Below are 13241 nucleotides of genomic sequence, written 5' to 3'. Positions count from 1 at the left end.
CTTTCAGAATGGTGGGATTTCAGAAGTCCACCAAGGCTTCCAGCTTTTTACATGGGATTTGAGTGACAAGCACTTTATCTACTGAGCCATATTCCCAGGTTCCTTATTGTATATATTTTTTGAGACAAGGTCTATCATTGGCCTAGAACTTGAAAATTTTTCTAGACAGTAATGGTCAAGGAATCCCAGGTATCCTCCTGTTTCTGGCCCACCCCCCTGTCCTGAGATTTCAAGTACATGCTACCATGCCTGGATTTTTTACATGAGTTCTGGGAGTTGTACTTTAGGTCTTCTTACTCAGAAGAAAAGCAATTTGCTGACTGAGCCATCTCTCTAGTCTTCTCCTTTTGTTATGAGCTAATCTCACAACAATCTTAAAAAGGATGAAGTAGAAAGAAAAATTATAACAGAAATATTTTTTGGAATTGAGCACTGACTTGCTGCAGTTAATTTGCATAATCAGTATGGAGTGTTTCCCTGGATAGCATGTGATTAGGAATAGCAATAGCATATATCCAATTCAAACAGCCATGAGTAATCATTTGAAGGAAGAAAAAAATTAATAAAGACTGGATTTTTCACATAGAAGCCAATGTATTAAGCAAATATTTATGGAGAAAATGTAAATTGGTATAATTCCACATGAGACAGAATGGCTTGTTAAAATAAGCACAAAGGGATGCTTATTATTTTCCTCTTCACCCTTATCCTCCTCTTTCTTGACTTCGCATTCATTTTAACAGAGCCTAATTGTGTAGCCTAGGCTGGCTTGAGACTTGAGATTCTATATGTGTATATAACCATGCTCAGTTCTACATATGGTTTTTAATTTCACCTCAGGTATTAGAAAATGCTTGGGATGGAGAGCTTACTCTGTAGTTTAATTCACTTCTTCCACAAGCATGAGGGTCCGAGGGAATCAAATTCACACATAAACCTCTCTGTTTTCATGACTGCATATAACTACAGTCCTGTGGGGTGGGGGATAGACTTAGGAATCACCAGAGCCAGCAAGCCCTGTGATGAGTATGGGATACCTGCTCAAATGAGAATGATTGAGCAAGGCACTGATGTTCCTTCAAACACAGGGTGGGTGCTTCATAGAAACAGACAAATGCATGCATCCATACATCACACACACACACACACACACACACACACACACACACACACACACACACAATGCCACATTATAAACACATGCCGTGTGTGGTGGCACACGCCTTTAATCCCAGCACTTGGGAGGCAGAGATGGGGGATTGCATGAGTTCAAGGCCACCTTGAGATGACAGAGTTAATTCCAGGTCAGCCTGGACTAGAGTGAGACCCTACCTCGAATAACCAAAATAAATAAATAAATTAATTAATTAATTAAATAAAATAAAAATAAATAAATAATAATAATAATAAAAAATAAACACATGCAAAAATATATATTCTCTAACACTGGGCCACTTACTCTCACCATATACCCCATTGTATTGTAGAACTATACTACTACAAAGTAAAATTTCAAATAAAATGCAGCAAATATTTTAAAATGTCTCATTCATAGGTTAATAGTACAAGTGAAAATTCAAAAACAGTGGCTGGCTGCCCTGATAGAAATCATTAAATACCAACAATGCTATGAGTATCATTATGATTATTATTTTTATTCCAAAGAATGTTTATAATGGAAGGGAAATTAGAAAGCATTCATGGTAACAATCCCTGGCTTTATAAAGGCACATGTCAAGTATCAAAGAGAGACAGTGAATGAGTGATACATATAGAACAAAACTCATTCTCTATGTTTTGGTGTTCTAGTTCATACCTCTGCCCCCATCACAACATAGCAAGGCTTGTTTTCACAGCTCCCTGACACACAGTGCCCATGGCACAGAGCTGAGTTTGATTCCCCAGTACCCACGTAATGCCAGATGTACAAGGTGGTGCATGCATCCGGAGTGGTTTGTATGACTAGAGGCCCTTGCATACCCATTCTCTCTCCCTCCCTCCCTCTCTCTCTCTCTTTCTCAGAAATAAATAAATAAATAAAATATTTTTTGAAAATCTCATTACAAAAGAATTTTTAAAAAGTGTCAGTTTCCCACTGACCAGGTTTTGTAATTTAGTTTCAAAAGTAACATGGAAAAAGTGTTTTACCATCATCATACAACCATTTTTTTTTCCAGGATATATATTTTGCAGTTTGTTGAATTTCCAATTCAGAGCAAATAAATGTTCAATAACTAAAATAAGGGATACAACTTTTCTCTTTTGGGAGAATTTAAATTTTCAAAAGCCACCTGAGAGCTAGTAGGCATTGATGAACTTGTTGGAAGATATGGCAGGCAAAGAAATGTGAACAGGAAAGCTGGGAATTTTTAAAACTTGCAAAAAAGATTTCTACCATTAGTTTGTCAGTAGTACTGCAATGCAGCTGGCCAAATTAATTATGAAGTAATTGACTATATGCCAATATCATCCCAGGTGTGAAACTACACAGGGTTAGATCTAGTCATTTTCTCATTCTTGGACAGACTATATTACTAGAGCATACAATGAAATATAACTAGAGATCTGAGAAAATAAATTACAGAAAACAATGTAAACGTTTAAAACATTACATAAAATTATAAATATTCTATGAACTTAAAAACATACATACATTCTCATTGGAATTTCACATGCTACATTTCTGTCTACCTGTAGGCTTGTATGTGGTGTGTGTGTTTCATGTGTACAAATACATAAGTGCATATATGTACTGTTGGGATATACATATAAAAACATCTATAAATTTATAGTCTTGTCACATTTTGCCTAAGTGTTGCTTAAATATAGGCATTTTTCAAGTTTGTCATTTCTACCTGATTTTGAAGAACTGTCTCTCCCCTCTTCAAAAGTACACCCCATTTAAATCACATTCACTTTTCATACTTTTCACACACAGTGGAATATTAAAGTAGAGATTCAGCACAGGAAGGAGATGCTTCACAGTAAATGGGGAATAAATTGCCTATGCAGTTCATGTAAATCATGTGAGCATTCAATGATGAGGCAAATTTATGGTAAAAAAAAAAAAAGGAGCAATTCTGTGTGTGTGTAATGGTAAGTGCATTTGATAGTATAGTGTGATATTTGGTTTTATTAGGCAGGAGACAATGCAGATATAATGGGACAGTATTCAATCAGAATTTTAATACCACACATTCTACATATGACACCTTATAAAGTCGCACATTGATATGTTGAGACTAGAAGGCCTGGCATATTACCTAGGCCATTACACAAAGCAATGCAGATCTGCATGTTTTTTTATTGTTCCTTATGTTATTTTGTAAGGGAAGCAAATGGTATAAATATACATTGATAAAAGTACATCGTAATCATCTACCTTATTGATAATTTCAATATGATATTATTTTTCTTTTAGAAGGTTTATAAACTTTAGCTACATTTTCTTGACAAAGAGCAATTCACTAGAATGAAATATATCAAAAAACAATTTTATGTGTGTATTCCCTCTTTAGCTTATAGTAACTTAAATGTATTACATTTTCTAATTATGTGAATAATGAATGCATTGTATGCAATTAATATTTCAAAAGCAAAACTGTATACATACATCTATAAACTGGAAAAGAAATGTTTAGCTCCAGGTTCAGTGAGACATGGTCCTAAGGAAACAAATGAAAGAACAGTGAAGGAGAACTACCTGTGTTTTCTTCTGGTTTCTGCAAGCGTATATTTGGGCCATGAGTATCTGTATATACCATGCATGCACCAAGTACATATAGTACATATTTTACACACGTGTGTGCATGTATGCACACACTCACATACACACACACATCAAAATATAACAGTTTAAAATTTTAAGAAGTAAGCTGAGCATTCATTCTCTACCTTTAAAGTTGTAATCCAAGTTTAAGTTTATTTATTTATTTATTTATTTATTGGCTTGGAGTCAATGATTAGGTCTTCAGTCACCTCCATTATAGATAAGATGCCAGGAAAATTACTCAGTTTTGTGCCATAAGCAAAAATTTGAACTACACCGTTCTTTATTTTAATTTTTTTTCAAATTTTTATTAACAACTTCCATGCTTATAAAAAATATCCCATGGTAAGACCCTCCCTCTCCCCACTTTCCCCTTTGAAACTTCATTCTCCATCATATCCCCTCCCCATCTCAATCAATCAATCTCTATTTTATTTTGATGTTATGATCTTTTCCTCCTCTTCTGATGGTCTTGTGTAGGTAGTGTCAAGCACTGTGAGGCCATGGATATCCAGGCCATTTTGTGTCTGGAGGAAGCACGCTGTAAGGAGTCTTACCCTTATTTTGGCTCTTACATTCTTTCTGCCACCTCTTCTGCATTAGATCCCGAGCCATGGAAGGTGTGATAGATATTGCAGTACTGAGCACTCCGGTCATTTCTTTTCAGCAACATGATACCTTCTGAGTCGTCCCAAGGTCACTGCCATCTGAAAAGAGAAGATTCTCTACCAGAAGTGAGAGTAGCATTAATATAAGGGTGTGAACATTGAGAGAAGTGCTTACTGGGCAGTTTGATGGAACTTCAGCTTTCTTAATAGTGTGTACTCTTAATTGATCCATTTGGAAAATGTAAGGTTTAATATGGTCTGACACACATACACTGTGAAAATTCAAAACACTGTAATGATGGTGTCAATAAAGCTTTTCTGTAACTGAGTACACACCTCAAGGATTCTCACTCTCTTAAAAGAATTATTTACATATCCATAAGACGAGGAAAGAAATATACCATGCACTTCCCAAAGTGAAGATTCAGTAATAAGCAATGTCTGTGTCATTTAATACAGATGCTAGAAAACAGACCAGATCCAACAAATATGAGATTCTGCTTTCTCCTATGTCCTCATACATTTTTGTATCTATTGAGACTATTCCTTAGCTATTGACATTTCTTCTCATTTAAAGAAAAGGGAAAAAAAGGGACATGCTATGTCACAGTGATGCTCCTTGCATTTTAACTGCATTGCCTGTGGCAGTGATTTTCACCAAGTGTCACCCTCAGCTCACCAAGAGAGACTGCAGTGTTGAAAGCTTCCTTTTAGCATTTCAAACTTCATCTCAAGGATGTGACACAACACATGAAAATTCATTAATGATGTCCTTAGTACTATAGAATCATTCTTCCAACAACAGGATACACACGCGAACACACCATTTTCATTTGCAGGCAAACAAACTTTTTTTTTTTTTTAATTTCTTTCTCATTGATATGATTTTGCTCTACTTCTGGTATGAACAAATAAGTCCAAGATTTTTTTTTCCCCCACATAGAACAGGATACATCCCTGAAGAATTCTTTATTTGGAAGTTCTGTTCTATGGCGGTCATTGGGTATATATCATTTTTTTTAACTAAAATTCATTTTCCAGCCTCTTCTCATATCTACAGTGAAAAATTCCAAGGAGGAAAACTGGGGTGCTAGCTAAATGGGAAGAAGCTGAAGGGTATACTGTATATTTTAGTAATGATATATTCAACTTTACAGCTTAGGCTGTAAAGTTTTTATGAGACAGAAATTTGTTGTAACCCCACAATATTGAATCAGCATCATCATACTCATTATTAGAAGAATGATCACCTTTGTATAAAATATTATTTGTAAAATTTAATATTGTTCATATAATTTCCTTATAGGACATTAAATCCAAGATGAGTACATCCGGTCTGAGAGAGTCTAGTCCTTTGCAAAAATTGATCTAATTACAAGCACACAGTTCTTTGGACAAAAGCTTTCCCTGTAAGTTATCACAGGCTCTTTGTTCTTAGGAATATTGACCACACAAGGGCAGAGCTGAAGGGAGGATTGCTGCTTCCCACACTTGCTCCCCTTGTGTCTACAGTAAGCACCCCGACCACCTCCCCCGTATACACATTACTTCCAGCTTCCATCAATATTGATGGCTTATTGAGACATTTGAAAATCTGAATGCCTCTACTTTGAAAAAAATGCATAGATATTTATGGCCACAAAATTATATTTATGTTTACAACATAAAAACACTGAGAAAAACTAAGCCAAAAATTAACTTATTTATATATCTTTTTCTGGGCACATTTATATTTTCTTTGGGAAGATACACTGTGAATTTTTATCACCATTTTACTGTTTATTTCAGTAGAAAATCAAGCATGTCTTTTTTTGTTTATGTTTTGGTGACTATGAATCTGACTGGGGATATATCAGTATTTAATATTTGACCATGATCAGTAATGAATAACCAGTTTTTTTTGTATGAAGTGCTGTTAAATGTGGTAGTTATGAAATCTAAATGAGTGATAATTTAGCTACAGGATATGATTATATAAATTACATGAAATAACATGGTTTAATTTGCAATATCATTTTTAAATAATTTAAATACTTTAAAATATATGGGTGATGCAAATAACCATCTTATATTGAAATAATTTTCATTTACTATGCATATCAATTTGACTAAAAAGAAGGTATAAACAAACATATACAATCACAATTAGACACATATATATATTGAATATAAAATATGAACTCTTGTGTGGGTTTTATGCCTGAAACCCTCACAGCCATCTTCGGTAAAACTAAGTTCCAGAATACCATTCACTGTATGGATCTGCCTGAGGAAAGCCTACTAAAATATTAGTTCAACTACCAGGTTCCAGAGGAAGTTGAACACTGCCTAAATGTTGTATATGACCCAAAATATTGATAAACTTCAAATATATCAGATGCAACTCAGGTTGACAGTTTAGTTCTCAGCTAGTGGCATTGTTAGGGAAGTGAAACTTTAAAATTATCTATCAGTAATGTGTCGCTGGGGGTGGATTTTCAAGGTAGCATTCACTTCTTGTTCCAGCTAGAGAACTCAACTTCCTGTAAGCGAAGATGCGCATGCAACAACATAAGGTTCCAGAACTGTAGTCAGGGTGTTTTAGCTACTTCTCCTGCCTACTTGTGATGTATCAAACCCTCTAAGCTATAACTGAACAGGGGATGGGAAGATGGCTCAGTCTGTGCATTGCTCATTACACAAACATGGAGACCTGAGTTCAGATCCCCAGTTCCCACACGAAAGCTAGGTCTGCAGAGTGATTCAATGCTAGCTCACGGGAGGTAGAAGCAAAGAACTTTTGGCTTTCGTTGGCTAGTGAGTTAGCCAAATCAGTAAAGACCTGGCTCAGTGAGAGGTCATGTCTTAAAAATTAAAGTGAAATGTGCTTGAAGAAAACATCCCACATCTACCTCTGGCCTCCTCATGCACATGCACCTAAAGATACACGTACACACATGTAAAAAAACAAGAATATATAATATAAAAATAAAAATAAATACAAGTTGCTTCTGCCAAGTATTTCATCACTATGTCTAGGAAAGTATGTAAAACAGTGACAGAGTGGAAAATTTGCCTTTGGCCTAGACATGCTTGCTAATCTAGCTCATTATATATGCTAACAAAAAGAAAACAAACATGACTTCACGTTGTACGGTTGTTTTTATAATCTCATTTATGATACAAAGTTTATCATCTGAATGAGTATAATTCTGATCTTGGATATTGTAAACCTTTTGCAGCAATTAATATAGTAACGTCATTTTATCAATTGCACAAGTACATGCACCATCTATTCCTGGAATGAAGAGGTAGAATATTCTCATTTCATTTATTATGCCTTCTTAAAATCAACACAAATTTTTTATTTGGGGGAGGTTCTAAGCAAGGTCTCACTCTAGATCAGGCTGACCTGGAATCCACTGTGTAGTCTCAGGGTGGCCTTGAACTCACAGCAATCCTCCTACCTCTGCCTCTTAAATGCTGGGATTAAAGGCATGCACCACTATGCCAAGGCTCAACTTTCTCATTTTTTTTATTTATTTTTTAAAATATATTTTTTAAATTATTTATTTATTTATTTGAGAGAGACAGACACAGAGAGAAAGACAGATAGAGGGAGAGAGAGAGAATGGGTGCACCAGGGCTCCTAGCCTCTGCAAACGAACTCTGGACGCGTGCACCCCCTTGTGCATCTGGCTAACGTGGGACCTGGGGAACCGAGCCTCGAACCACGGTCCTTAGTCTTCACAGGCAAGCGCTTAACCACTAAGCCATCTCTCCAGCCTCAACTTTCTCATTTTTGAAGCAAGCACTAACCTTATTTCTATCATCATTTTTTATGTATACAAAGTTTCCATTAGACAAAATAATCCAAACATAAAAGCATACTTATGTTTGGATTCTTTTTCCTCTCAACATGTTAATTTTGAGATTCATCCTTGCTATAAGAATATAAACATATAAATAATAGCTCTGCTCTTATTCTAATGTTGATGGACTCCAAGGAAACTTTTAGCCTTTTTGTTGCATTAATTTTTGTTTGAGGACATGCAAGCAAATGTCCATTTGCCTATAGACAGGACACCAACAACAAACCAAAGTAGTGATGGCACCAAAGTTCAGTGTATTGAATCAATTTAATGGAATGACTTACAGAACACAAGTGAGGAGGTACTTACAGGAGCATGGACCACTCAGAGACAGCCATGGCATGGGAAAGCTCACACCAACACAGAAGAGGACTCAAGGAAGATGCATCCCTGGAGTTCACAACGTGGCTTGCCAGCAGCTCAGCTCACCAGAGTCCCTTCTGCAAAGCAGTTTCTTCTCATATATCCTTGTTTATCTGTGTGAATCTTGCCAGGGTCAGAATCATCTGTAAGCATTCATTGATGTAGCTAAGCATCTAGAATTAGAATTCATGGATCATGAGGAAGGTGCATGAATATTTTTCTTAAGAAATTTCCAAAGATTTTTCCAAAGAGATTTTTCCATTTTTCACAGCTATCAGGACAGAATTTTATCTGTTCCCAAACCTCTCAACCTTTGGTGCTATTGCTATTTGTTTTTGCTTGATTATGGATATTCTAATGAATGTGTTTTAATAACTGTCTGTACTTTGAATGTTCATTTCCATGATAATTAATTATTTTTAGTAATGTATCATTAGTTGATTAATTATGCATCTTCTTTTATTAGGTGCCTGATCAAATATTTGGCCTAATTTTAATTTGCCATTTTATAGTTGCTTTGGAAGGATTATTGTATTTTGGATATGGGCCCAGTGCTAGCTGTGTGTGTCAATCAAATTGTTCTCAGTAAACTTCTTGCCTATATAATTACCTAAAGTTTTGTAAAAAAGATTTACTTGGCATAAAATAGACACATTTTACTTAAACAGTATTATGAATATCATTGATATTTTTATTTATTTATTTGAGAGAGGAAAAAGAGAGTGTAGTTGTGCTAGAACCTTTTCTTGCAAACATAGTCAACTTAGGTGTCACTTTGTGAATATGGCTTTATGTGGGCAATGGAATTGAACCAGGGCAGCAGGATTTGCAAGCAAGCATCTTAACTGCTGATCCACCTGCCCAGCCCCACAATTTTATGCATTTTGGATGTAGATTTTATCCATGTAACTACCAACATCACCAAATATACATACTTTCATCACCCCAGAAACCACCCCATGTTCCTCTGTAATCTTCCACTTTCCTTATTGCTGCTCCCATACCTGTCTACTCTCACTTTCTAGAATTTCTTATAAGTACACTGAAAAATCTTTTTCTGCCTATCCCTATTTGCTCAGTACTTGGTATTTTGTTTATCAATAGTTCCCTCTTTCTGTCTCTGAGCAATATTCCAGTACATGGATATATGACAATTTGAAAATCTGTTACTCAGCAGGTGAGGACTTGTGCTGTTTCCAGCTTGGATCTGTTACAGGGATATTTTGCATTTCCATAGGTATTCCATTCCATATATATATATATGTATTCATTTTTACTTGGCACATATGACGAGTAGGGTTAGGTTGTATCTTTTAAGTATGGATCATAACTACTTATTTAAATGCTTAAACCATTTCTAGATCCTGTTATCTCAATGATTGACACTCTTGGTCATGAGTCCCTTTTCTTATGTACTACTTTACTTTATAATCTTTGATTTAATGCCATTCATTATGTATAAAATGCAGCAATACCATACTAAACAATATTTATAACTTAAAAAGAAGTCATCTCTTTATTGGAATAAGCAGAGTTATTGTTTTATGTAGGCTATGATTGAATGGAGTATAAAATTTATTGGTGCTTGGGGTAGATTTACTACAGTTTCCATACTAGTTGAGGCTAGGCATGACACCATCTTATTAGGAAGGCCTTCACTTTGATCTGGACTGAGCCCAGAAATCAGCCTGAGCTGTTTGCCAGGGCCTCACAACTGTTGGTTGTTGCCCTGACTTCAGCTACAGACAGCCTCCTTCTGCCCTTACTCTGTGAAGTTCTTAAGTCCTTATGGAATTTCTACATGCTTTGTTTCTGCCTTCTGTTGCCTACACACTAAGCATCTCTGCCTGTCATATTCCCTGGAGAATCTGGCCTGTAGCAAATGGCTATTGTCAGTTTTTCAGATGATGGACAACTTGTAAATTTCCTTCTTTTTTTCCCAAAATCTTGGACTTCTGCTAATACTATCCTTTCCTGCCCAAGGAGAGCTCAAAAATTATTATTTAAAATCACAATAATAATTTGTTAGAAAACAGTGAAATAAATTATAATAATTATAGTAGAAGATGAAAAAGACCTTTGCTAAAATAAAAAGAATTTCTGGACTGAGAATGTTGCTCAGTGGATGTATTTGAAGAGCCCTGGGTTCCATCCCTAACAGCTAGCTCCCAGACCCATTAGTAATAAAATAAAATAAGTTTATGATATATGTCAAATCATAAACTGAGTTCTTAATGTGCATGAAACTATGTATAAAAATATTATCATTGGGATGGAGAGATGGCTTAGCAGTTAAGCGCTTGCCTGTGAAGCCTAAGGACCCTGGTTCGAGGTTTGATTCCCCAGGACCCATGTTAACAAGATGCACAAGGGGGCGCATGCATCTGGAGTTCGTTTGCAGTGGCTGGAGGCCCTGGCGTGTCCATTCTCTCTCTCTCTTTCTCTGTATCTGTCTTTCTCCCTGTGTCTGTTGCTCTTAAATAAATAAAAAATGAACAAAAGTTTAAAAAAATTATCACGAATGCACATATATATTAGTGTATGTGCATATTTCTATGAAATATACAAATAAGACAGTTTGAGTGATGGTGAGAAGCTGTTGCCTTGGTAACCCTTGAAGAAAGCATGAAGTTTGGGACTGAATCAAGTGAAAGTAGCTTTAGTTTATATTGTCAGTATTAAGTTTTTAGCATTTTTTAGACAATGGCTTGTTAAATACTAATTTTAATATGTTTTATTTGTTGTACCACTTAAAAAAGAAAAAAAAAAGTGAAGAAAGAAGGAATATACATTTAATGAATATATATATATATATATATATATATATATATATATATATATATATATATGTAAATCAACCTATGAAAGGCTCCAAGTTATTTGGAAGAATCATAAAAGAAGCTATAATCGGCTTTTATGTTAAAAGTTATGTTAAAAAGCAAAGCCACAACAACAAGAAAACACGAGGAGGACTCAGTTGGGCTGATTGGATGGAGTCGTGTTAAGGACAGGTAAGGCCATCATTATCCAGTCCCCAGTTTGCTTCTAACTTTAGAGTCAGAGAGAAAGGAAACTCATTTTACAAAAAATTATAAATTAAACATATAAAATGGAGGGACCTAAACTCAAGCTAGAACACCAGACAGAAATGATCCCATTACCACTGAAAGAGATATCCTGTTTCCTTGGCACACTAATCACAGGGAGCCACCAAGAATGTGAATGATCAATAATATATCAGTGACATTTTTAAGAATAAATGAGAATAATTCAAGTATTTAAAACATAGGAAAGAGTGCTCAATAAGTACAAATTTCAGAAATGGAAGAGCTCCCAAGAGTTTATAAATATATATATATATATATATATCAGTAGAAAACATCACTGGTTTACTAAGCTAATGATTAAACTACCTAAAATTTGTGCATGTTTACTCCATAAAATATGACAAAACCCCTTTGAGGATGAAGGATTGAATTTTGCAATGGTTCAGTTTGTTTAAATTAAACCATTAGATTTACATAGACAGGTCAGCTTAATGCCAATAGCACTGAACTACATTTGGATGCTACAACAGGCCAGATCGTGGTTTTGACACTTTTGAAAATACAAGAGAAAACAGAAAGTAAATGGCTATCCTTTATTGCATATAACAAAATACACGGACAAGGCACAGGAAATCACTGAATGAGAACTCGAAAATGAAAATGCCTCTTCCATGAACACAGGCCTGATGGGATGAGAACATTTCCCAGTATGAAACCTCTGTGTAGTCCCTGGTTTATGTGTAGAAACGCTGTGTACTTGAAGTGAATTAAATCCCTCCAGCTTAGCCTGCTCCTTCACTTAGATAGTCCATCTTAAAGATGATTTCTATAACACAATGGTAGGCAGTCATGTAAAGCTTTGATATGTATTTCTGAAACCAACATGTCAGAAAAAGTCCCATTATTAACAATAATTTTAATGAATATCTCTAAACTTCTATGGCAAAATTAGATTACACATACCTATGACATACTAGAGGAATATTGTTGTGACCTGTGACTAGTCCTCACACACCAATAGTGTGAGCTTTGGGGAATTTGTGCTCCTTGTATTTAAAACAAGCACAAAGAAGGTGGTGGGTGGACAAAACTAATTGGAATCTTGAACAAAAGGACTGGCTTTTGAGCATAAATCTCCTGTCAACCATGTTTATGACTTTGTGGAAGCATTCTTTGTAGGTATTTATCTTTTGAAAATCATTGTAGTTAGGTGGCTATACTGAGCACCAAGGGTGCTAGTCTACATTCAAATTCCTGGAACTCAATAAAAGGAAGAATCTTTCCCCTTTTTCTATTTTCTTCTGTTTTCCAACTGAAAGAAAAGAAATGTAGTCAATGCTTCAGGCAACCCCTCAGATAGCTCAGTGACCCAATCTCCCGGCATTCACATGAAGCTTACTGTTGAGAATAATTAATGGTCTAACATTTTACCCTATTTTCCATTTAGCTTGCCACAGTGTCGTTGATACAGACAAAAGATGTGAACCTCCTGCATCAAAGACAAAGAACAGTGTGTGACTTACAGAAATAGCACTTGGTGGAACATGATCGTTTTTCCACCCAGTCCTTAAGATACAATTATACCAGGGTGCCACTTGCACAT

The sequence above is a fragment of the Jaculus jaculus genome, chromosome 9 (assembly GCF_020740685.1).
Source record: "Jaculus jaculus isolate mJacJac1 chromosome 9, mJacJac1.mat.Y.cur, whole genome shotgun sequence".
Taxonomy (NCBI): Eukaryota; Metazoa; Chordata; class Mammalia; order Rodentia; family Dipodidae; genus Jaculus; species Jaculus jaculus.
Note: the sequence above shows the minus strand (reverse complement) of the source record.